Genomic DNA, 8,687 nt, shown 5'->3' with positions numbered 1-8,687 from the left:
CGTGCAATGACTAATAGTGCTAACTGGATGAAAATCGAAAACCATATGTTAAAGCAAAAGAATCACCCATGTTAAATAGGCATACAATTATACTGGAACACTTAATAAGCAAAGTACAAGGGCTGAGCTGACTCACAATAAAAATCATTGAAAGACATTAAGTGACCATCGATTTTAAATGGATGGCATTAATTTATGAGCAATCAATACTCTTTTAATTGGAATTTTGCTGTCTCTGGGTACCTACACAGCACAGTATATGAAGGCAAATGATAAATTCTCTTTGTTTTAGAGCTGAAAGCAGAGAACGGGAAAACAGGTCTTAGATTGGTGCCTGTATTCCACTCACTACTATCATTTAACTTTGAAATAAAATTAAAGGAGCAGCTCTACTTATCACAGAAACTCCAAATCTAAAGAGGCATTCTCTCCCTCTGGATATTTAAATTCTTCCTTCGCAGAGGTCCACCCCCCACATCCTTATTATCCATTATTTAAAGAAAGCAAGGCCAGATACTTTAGAAATGGAATTTTACTCTCTTGGGAGATTAGATACTAGAAAAATCTATAGACCAGGCTCAGAGCTCCAGATTTCATTACAATGCCAACTCTTTTTTTTTTTTTTTTTTTTTTTTTCTTTTGAGATTGAGTCTCGCTCTGTCTCCAGGCTAGGCTAGAGTGCAGTGGCGCAATCTCGGCTCACTGCAACCCCCACCTCCCGGGTTCAAGTGATTCTCCTGCCTCAGCCTCCCAAGTAGCTGGGACTACAGGCACACGCCACCATGCCCAGCTAATTTTTGTACTTTTAGTAGAGACAGGGTTCCAACATGTTGGCCAGGATGGTCTTGATGTCTTGACCTCGTGATCCGCCTGCCTCTGCCTCCCAAAGTGCTGGTATCACAGGCGTGAGATACTGCGCCCGGCCTCAATGCCAACTCTTACCACCCATGTGACTTCTCTGTGCTTCAACTGCAATATTAATAGAATGAGGATAATAAGATTTAGTTCCTTAACATTGTGCTGAGGTTCAATGGGCAGAAACACTATACCTGTATGACACAAGTTAGTATAACATTTGCCAGTGAACACTTCTGGAAGAATACTTCATATTCTAGCCTTAACTACTCACCCATTATTCCAAACTGAAATGTCCCCCAAGATTTTAAGAGACAAGACAGCTCCCACAAACAGTACACCATGATCGCATCTGTATTACGTTTCCTTGCTCTCCCTGCACCTCCAAAATTCACATCCTTCCCCATGCCATTTCCAGAAAAAGCCCACTGCCCTCTGAACTAGGCTGATCATGGCTTGTTGAACATCAGTCCCCCAGACCCCCTCCAATTCCAGACAAACCGAAGGATGGGTGGATGGTGCCCTGAAAACAAGGGCAGTGAGGGCGGATGCTAGAGGGGCCTGTTGTCCTGATTGGCCTGATTCTAGAGCAAATCAGTCCTAAGCAGACAATTTCAACATAATCTCTCACCTCTCTGGACCAACAGTCAATGGAGAAATGTGAGAAGAAAAGCCCCATAAAAGGGTAAGTTGCAGCAAAACTGTGAAAGCCTTGAAATTGGGAAGAGAAACTGCCAGAAGAAGAAACTGGAGTTTGTTATGCCCAAATGCATCATCTGTTCTGACAGGCAAATTTCACAAGGAGCCAAACCCTGACAATTCTCCTCCCCCGTTTTTTAAAAATCGCTTCCCTGGCCACCCCTTACTAAGCTGTGGCAGTCACACTACATTGCAGGTGTGCTCTTTGCTGTCATCTTCCTCTCAGTGAGGCTAATTTATTCAGATGAATGGTGCAGGTGGAGAGTAAGGGGATGGGCAAGGAGATGGGAGCTACTGCAGAGATCTGGTGCCCCCCAGGATGAGTCTCCGGGTTTGGGGTAAGATAAAGCATCTTCCCCTGATGCTCAGCTCTTATTATTGATAAATTTTTCCATCTCTGTAATGCAATGAGGGTTAATGAGTTAGATTATTTGCTTGGGGGCATTTGCTTTTTTTTCGTTGATAGTAAGTGGGAAGAGCAAAACAATGCCAATTCACTATAGGGAGTTGACATATTTTATAAACATCATGGAAGAGCTAGCAACATAATGGCCATATCTCACACAGTGACAGTTTTGTATATTTAAACGGTGGCAGTGGAAGGCAGTAGAGAGGAAGGTTAAAAATAAACAAAAACTATATTACAAGGTTTCCAATATGCCCGGATAAGATGTGAAGTGCACACACACACGTGTGCACATACACATTTAGCAAATATTAAAGCACCGTGGTCAAAAGAGATTAAGGCAACAGAAAGACTGTCTTTAAGCATGGTTGAAATACTACAGGCATGTGCTAATTCCATTTTCTATACATTTTCTATATATATTTTGAATATATATATATATTCATATATATATTCAAATATATATAAATATATATATTTGAATATATATATATTTGAATATATATATGAATATATATATATTTGAATATATATATGAATATATATATATTTGAATATATATATATGAATATATATATTTGAATATATATATGAATATATATATATTTGAATATATATATGAATATATATATTCAAATATATATATAGAAAATACATTTCTATATATTTTCTATACATTTGCAGCAATAATAGATCACATATTTTTTCACTGAGCTATGAGTTTCTACTTTAAGCTCTAAAACACCTCCAATGTCTTGACCCAGAGGTGATTTGGGAGTTGAACCAGAATATCCCACAGAAATATGTCAGTCCTTGAACCTCTAAAAATCTTGCTCCATATCTCACTTGTTAACTCATTTTTTTTAAAGAACAAATGCTAGATTGGTATGTTTTCCAATATATTCAAATAAGTTATGTCCTTTGCTCCAAATTCCATTCCTCTCCCCAGTACGACTCAGACAATAAACATTTATTTGCCAATTTTCTGCTCTGTGCAAGATATTGAAAAAAATAAATAAATAATTTTAAACCTGGAACTTGCCCTCATAGAAATTTCCACTCAATAAGGAGGTTTAGACAGTGAATGAATCATAATTCAAGATAATACTGAAAGAAATAATATTTTCTTGGTAAGAAAATAACACTCAAAACAAAAATTAATAAAGTACCCTAATGATTCAGAGGGAAAAGAGATTATTTTTCTGGGTTTAACAGGGAAAATTTTGTGAAAGAAATGACATTTATACTGAATTTTGAGGAAAGGTAAAATTTGAAAAATTAAATCATGGAGGAGCAAAAAGTACTCCAGAAAAGGCAAAAACTTGACTAAAGCAGAGAACAATAGAGAATTGTGTCAAATATGAGGAAAACAAGTGTTCTGTCTGGCTAGAATATAGGTTTGATCAAAAAGATAGTGAGGAATAAAAATGGAAGACTATGGAGGGCCCTAAATGCCAAGATTAAATCTTTAAAAACTGACAAATAATCATCGTCTATATTTATAGAATATGCTGTTTTGTTTTGATGTATACATACAAGTTTCAACCAAGCTAAGTAACATATTCATCACCTCACTAACTAATTTTTTGTGGTGAGAATGTTAAAGATCTATTATTTTAACAAACTTGAAATATACAGTACAATTTTTTTTAGTGTGGTCACCATAAAGCGCAATAGAACATTAAAACTTATTTCTCCAGTCTAACTGAAACCTTGGACACTTTGATCGACATCTTTCCTTTCCCCATCCCTCCAGGCTCTGGTAACCACCTTTCTACTCTCTATTTCTGTAAGGTCGATTTTTTTAGCTTCCACATATAAAAGAAATCAGGCAGCATTTGTCTTTCTGTGCCTAGGTAATTTCATTCACTGTCCTCCGGCTCTATCCGTATTGCTGCAAATGGCAGAATTTCCTTCTTATTTAAGGCTAAATAGTATTCTATTGTGTATATTTACTACATTTTTAAACGATTCATTTGTTGTATATCTTGGCTTTTGTGAATTTTGCATGTCTTCGCTATGGTGAATTATGCTGCAATGAACAGGGGAGTGCAAATATTTCTTTGACATATCAATTTCAGTTCTGTGGATATATACTTAGAAGTGGGATTGCTGGATCATATGGCAATCCTATTTTTCGTTTTTTGAGGAACTCCCATACTCTTTTCCAAAATAGCTATACTAATTTACATACCAATAAACAGTTCCCTTTTCTCCACCTCCTCATCAAAACTTTATCATTCCTATTTTTTAATAATAGCCATTCTAACAGCTGTGAGGTCATATCTCATTGTGGTTTTAATTTGCATTTCGCTGGTAATTAGATATTATGAACAGTTTTTTCATATATCTGTTGGCCATTTATATCTCTTTTGAGGAATGTCTATTCAGATCTTTTGCTCAGTTTTTAGTCAGGTTGATTTTTTACTATTGAGTGGTTTGAGTTCCTCATATATTTTGGATATTAGGCCCTCATCAGCTGTCTAAGTTTTTGCAAATATTTTCTCCCAATTCATGGGTGTGTCTTTACTCTGTTAATAGTTTCCTTTGCTGTGCTTTTTAATTTAATGCAATCCCAATTGTCTATTTTTGCTTTTGTTGCCTGTGGTTTTTAGAGTTCTATCCAAGAAATCATTGCCCAGATGAATGACATGGAGCTTTCCCATTTTCTCCAAGCAACTTTACAGTTTCAGTTCTTAACATTTAAATCTTTTACTCATTTTGAGTTTATTTTGTATATGGCGTGACAAAATGATCCAATTTCATTCTTCTGCATGTGGATATCCCGTTTTTACCGATGTTTATTTGAAATCTTTTTCCTTTTTTGATGTAGGCATGTATTGTCATAAAATTCCCTCTCAGGACTGCTTTTGCTGCATTCCATAAATTTTGGTATGTTGTGTTTCCATTTTCATTTGTCTTAAGATATTTTTTAACTTCTCTTTTAATTTCCCCTTTGACCCATCGGTTATTCAGAAGCACCCTGTTTAATTCTCATATTTGGGAATTTTTCAAGATTCCTCTTGTTATGGATTTCTAGTTTTATGCCATTGTGGTCAGAAAAGATACTCAATATTATTTCAATCATTTTAAATGTGTTAAGACTTGTTTTCAGCCTAACATATGATATATCCTGAAGAATGTTCCAGATGCACTTGAGAAGAATTTATATTCTGTTGCTGTTGAATGGAATATGCTATAAATGCCTGTTAGGTTTATTTGATCTGAAGTGTGGTTCAGGGCAGGTGCAGTGCCTCACATTTGTAATCCCAGCACTTTGGAAGGCCAAGCCAGGTGAACTGCTGAAGCCCAAGGGTTTGAGGCCAGACTGGAAAACATGGCAAAAATCTGTCTCCACAAAAAAATACAAAAATTAGCTGGGAATGGTGGTGCATGCCTGTAGTTCCAGCCAGTCAAGAAGCTGAGGTGGGGGTATCACTTGAGCTAGGGGAGGTAGAGGTTGCAGTAAGCCATTGTTGTGCCACTACATTCCAGCTTGGGTTTTGAGTGAGACCCTGTCTCAAAATAAATAAATAAATAAATAAAGCATACTTCAAGTCCAATATTTTCTGTCTAGATGATCTGTCCAGTGTTAAAAGTGTGGTATTTAATTATCCTACTATTATTATATTACAGTCTATCTCATTCCTTGGATCTATTAATATCTGCTTTACCTATTTAGGTGTTCCAACATTGGATGGATGCATATCTACAATTGTCATATCTTCTTGATGAATTGACCACTTTATCATCATATAATGACCTTCTTCACCTCTTTTTATAGTTTTTGACTTAAGATCTATTTTGTGTGATATAAATACAGCTATCCCTGCTCTCTTTTGATTTCTATTTGCATGGAATAACTTTTTCCATCCCTTCATTTTTGGTCTATGTATGTCCTTAGAGGTGAAGTGAGTCCCTTGTTGGCAGCATATCATTGAGTCTTTTTTTGGTTAATCCATTTAGCCACTTGATGTATTTTGATTGGATAACTTATTTCATTTACATTTAAAGTAATTATTGATAGATAAACACTTACTATTACCATTTTGTTAATTGTTTTCTGGTTAATTTGTAGATTCTTTTTTCCTCTCTTCCTCTGTTATGGTTGTCTTTTGTGGCTTGATGATTTCCTGTCACAGTATGCTTTGAATCTTTTCTTTTTATCTTTGGTGTATCCACTAAGGAGTTTTTTTTTTTTTTTTGGCCACTATGAGGCTTATATAAAACATCATATGCTAAGAACATCCCTTGTTAAGCTGATAATAATTTAACTTTGATCACTTGTGCAAACTCTATACTTTTATTCCTCTCCATTTGTTTTTTTGACATGTTTTGTAATTTTTAGTTTGTGTCCCTTAACAAGTTAGTGTAAGTACAGTTGTTTTTATAATTTTGTCTTTTAATTTTCATGCTAGAAACAAAATTTATTTTCACACCACTGTTATAATCTAAGAGTGCTCTGAGTTTAACAACATACTTACTTTTACCAGTAAGTTTTATGTTTTAATATATTTTGATGTTGCTACTTAACAATTTTTCCTTAAGCTTGAGGGACTATTTTTAGCATTCTTGTAAGTTAGGTCTAATGGTGATAAATTCCCTCGGCTTTTGTTTGTCGGAGAAAGTTTTTATCTCTTCTTCACTTTTAAGGGACAGGATTGCTGGGTATAGTATTCTTGTTTGGCAGGGTTCTTTTTTTCATTTCAGTTTTGAATATATCATCCCTTTCTCTTCTACCCTTCAGGATTTCTGTGGAAAATCCATTGACAGTCTTCTAGAGGTCCCATGTATGTAACAAGTCACTCTTCCCTTACTGCTTTCAATATTCTCTCTTTGTCTTTAACTTTCGACAATTTGATTGTAATGCGTCTTGGTGTGTGTCCCTTTGAATTTATCCTATAACAGACCATTGAGCTTCGTGGATATGGATTTCTATTTTCTTTTCCAGACTTAGGAAATTTCCTGCCATTATTTCCTTGAATGTTTTCTGTCCCTTTCTGTTTCTTTTCTCTTTCTGGTACACTGATAATGTATATATTATTCCACTTAATGGTGTCCCACAAGTCCTGTACGCTGTTTTCACTCTTTTTCATTCTTTTTTCTTTCACCTTCTTAGATTGGATTATTTCTAATGACTTGTCATCAAGTTTGCTAATTCTTTCTTCTGCTTTATATAGATTGGTGTTGAGACCCTCTATTAAATTTTTTAGCTCCATTATTGTATTCTTCAGCTCAATTATTTTTGTTTGCTGCTATTTTTATATTTTCTATCTTTTTTTTAAAGTTCTCAGTTTGTTCTTGCATTGCTCTCCTTATCTCAGGAAGCATCTTTATGACTGTCATTTTGAATTCCCTGTCATGTAAATCACATATCTCCACTTCATTGGGGTTGGCTTCCAGAGATGTATCTTATATTTAGAACACATTTCCATGTTTCTTCATTTTTCCTTGACTCTCATGTTTGTTTCCATGCATTAGACAAAAGAAGCATCTCTCCCAATTTTGTTAGACTGGTCCCATGTAAAAGATGTTTCTCCCCAATCAGCCCAGCCAGAGATTCAGGGTGCCTCTAAACTCCTTGTACTCATCTAACCTGATATCTTTGTTCTTAGTGTCCCACAAGAAATTAGAGCGTGTCAAGTCATGCTATTGCCTTGAGAGAAGTGGGATAGAAGTCAGTTCCTTAGAATGCAGCTGAAGAGGTTGAGGTGTAAGATATGTTCCAGTTCCTTCTTTCCTTGCAGAGAAGTTGACAGCCAGAGTTTATCTCACACTTGTTCTGCTGTACACAAGGTGAGTGACTGAGAGAGATACTTGTATTCTTGATCAGACTTCTTACTTTGGACCTGTGGAAATATTTGCTGAAAATCTGCATGTTTAAAAGTCATCTTTATGTTCTCTGTAACTTAGGAAACTCAGGAATGTACAGCTCCATTAACTCCAAGATCTGGGTAATTTAGAAGCCAGTACCTTGTTGGAAACTGTAAAAGGTGGAGTCCTTGATGCTTGCAGAAACTACTTCCAGGACCTGCAGATCTGTATTTGCTGATGGAGCAAGCCAGAGAAGATATTTCAGAGAACGCCCACTTTCCTGTTCATGCAAGCAAAAGTCTCTCACTCTCCTAGCAAGGACAGGCTTCTGGTCTTGAGTTATTGCTGAAACAAGCCAGAGCAGAAGGGTCAGGGACTTCTTACTTTCCTTTTCAGTCATGGAGAGGTCCCTCTATCTCCTTCCAATGAGATATTTCAGGAGTTTATCTCCTGAGCAAACTGAGAAAAAGAGCATGAGGAGTGCCATCCCTTTCATTCTTGCTGGTGGAGGCATCCAACTTCTTTCCATGGAGATATTGTAGGGCTGAAATCATCACTGCAACAAGCCAAGGAAGAAAGTGAAAGTGATGCCCACTCTCCTATTCAAGCAAGCAGAAGTTTCACACCCTCCTTGTAGGGGGAGCCTTGTGTGATCTTATCGTGATATACTCTATGCAGGGTAGAGGCATAGAGAGTACCCCCTTTTCCTTTCGGACATGGAGAGATCCACCCTTCTCTTTCTAATGAGAGATTGCAGGAATTTATATCGGGAGACAGCAAGGGGAGAAGGCACAGGGAGTGCCTTCTTTCTGATTTAGACTCAAAGAAGTTTAATCCTTATAGGCTCCTTATTAGACTCCCAGATACCAGCTTGTTAGAAGCCAGAGCCACAGGGATTTCCTTGAAAAGTCTG

The sequence above is a fragment of the Pongo abelii genome, chromosome 22, assembly GCF_028885655.2.
Source record: "Pongo abelii isolate AG06213 chromosome 22, NHGRI_mPonAbe1-v2.0_pri, whole genome shotgun sequence".
Lineage (NCBI taxonomy): Eukaryota > Metazoa > Chordata > Mammalia > Primates > Hominidae > Pongo > Pongo abelii.
This window is presented reverse-complemented; position numbering follows the sequence as displayed.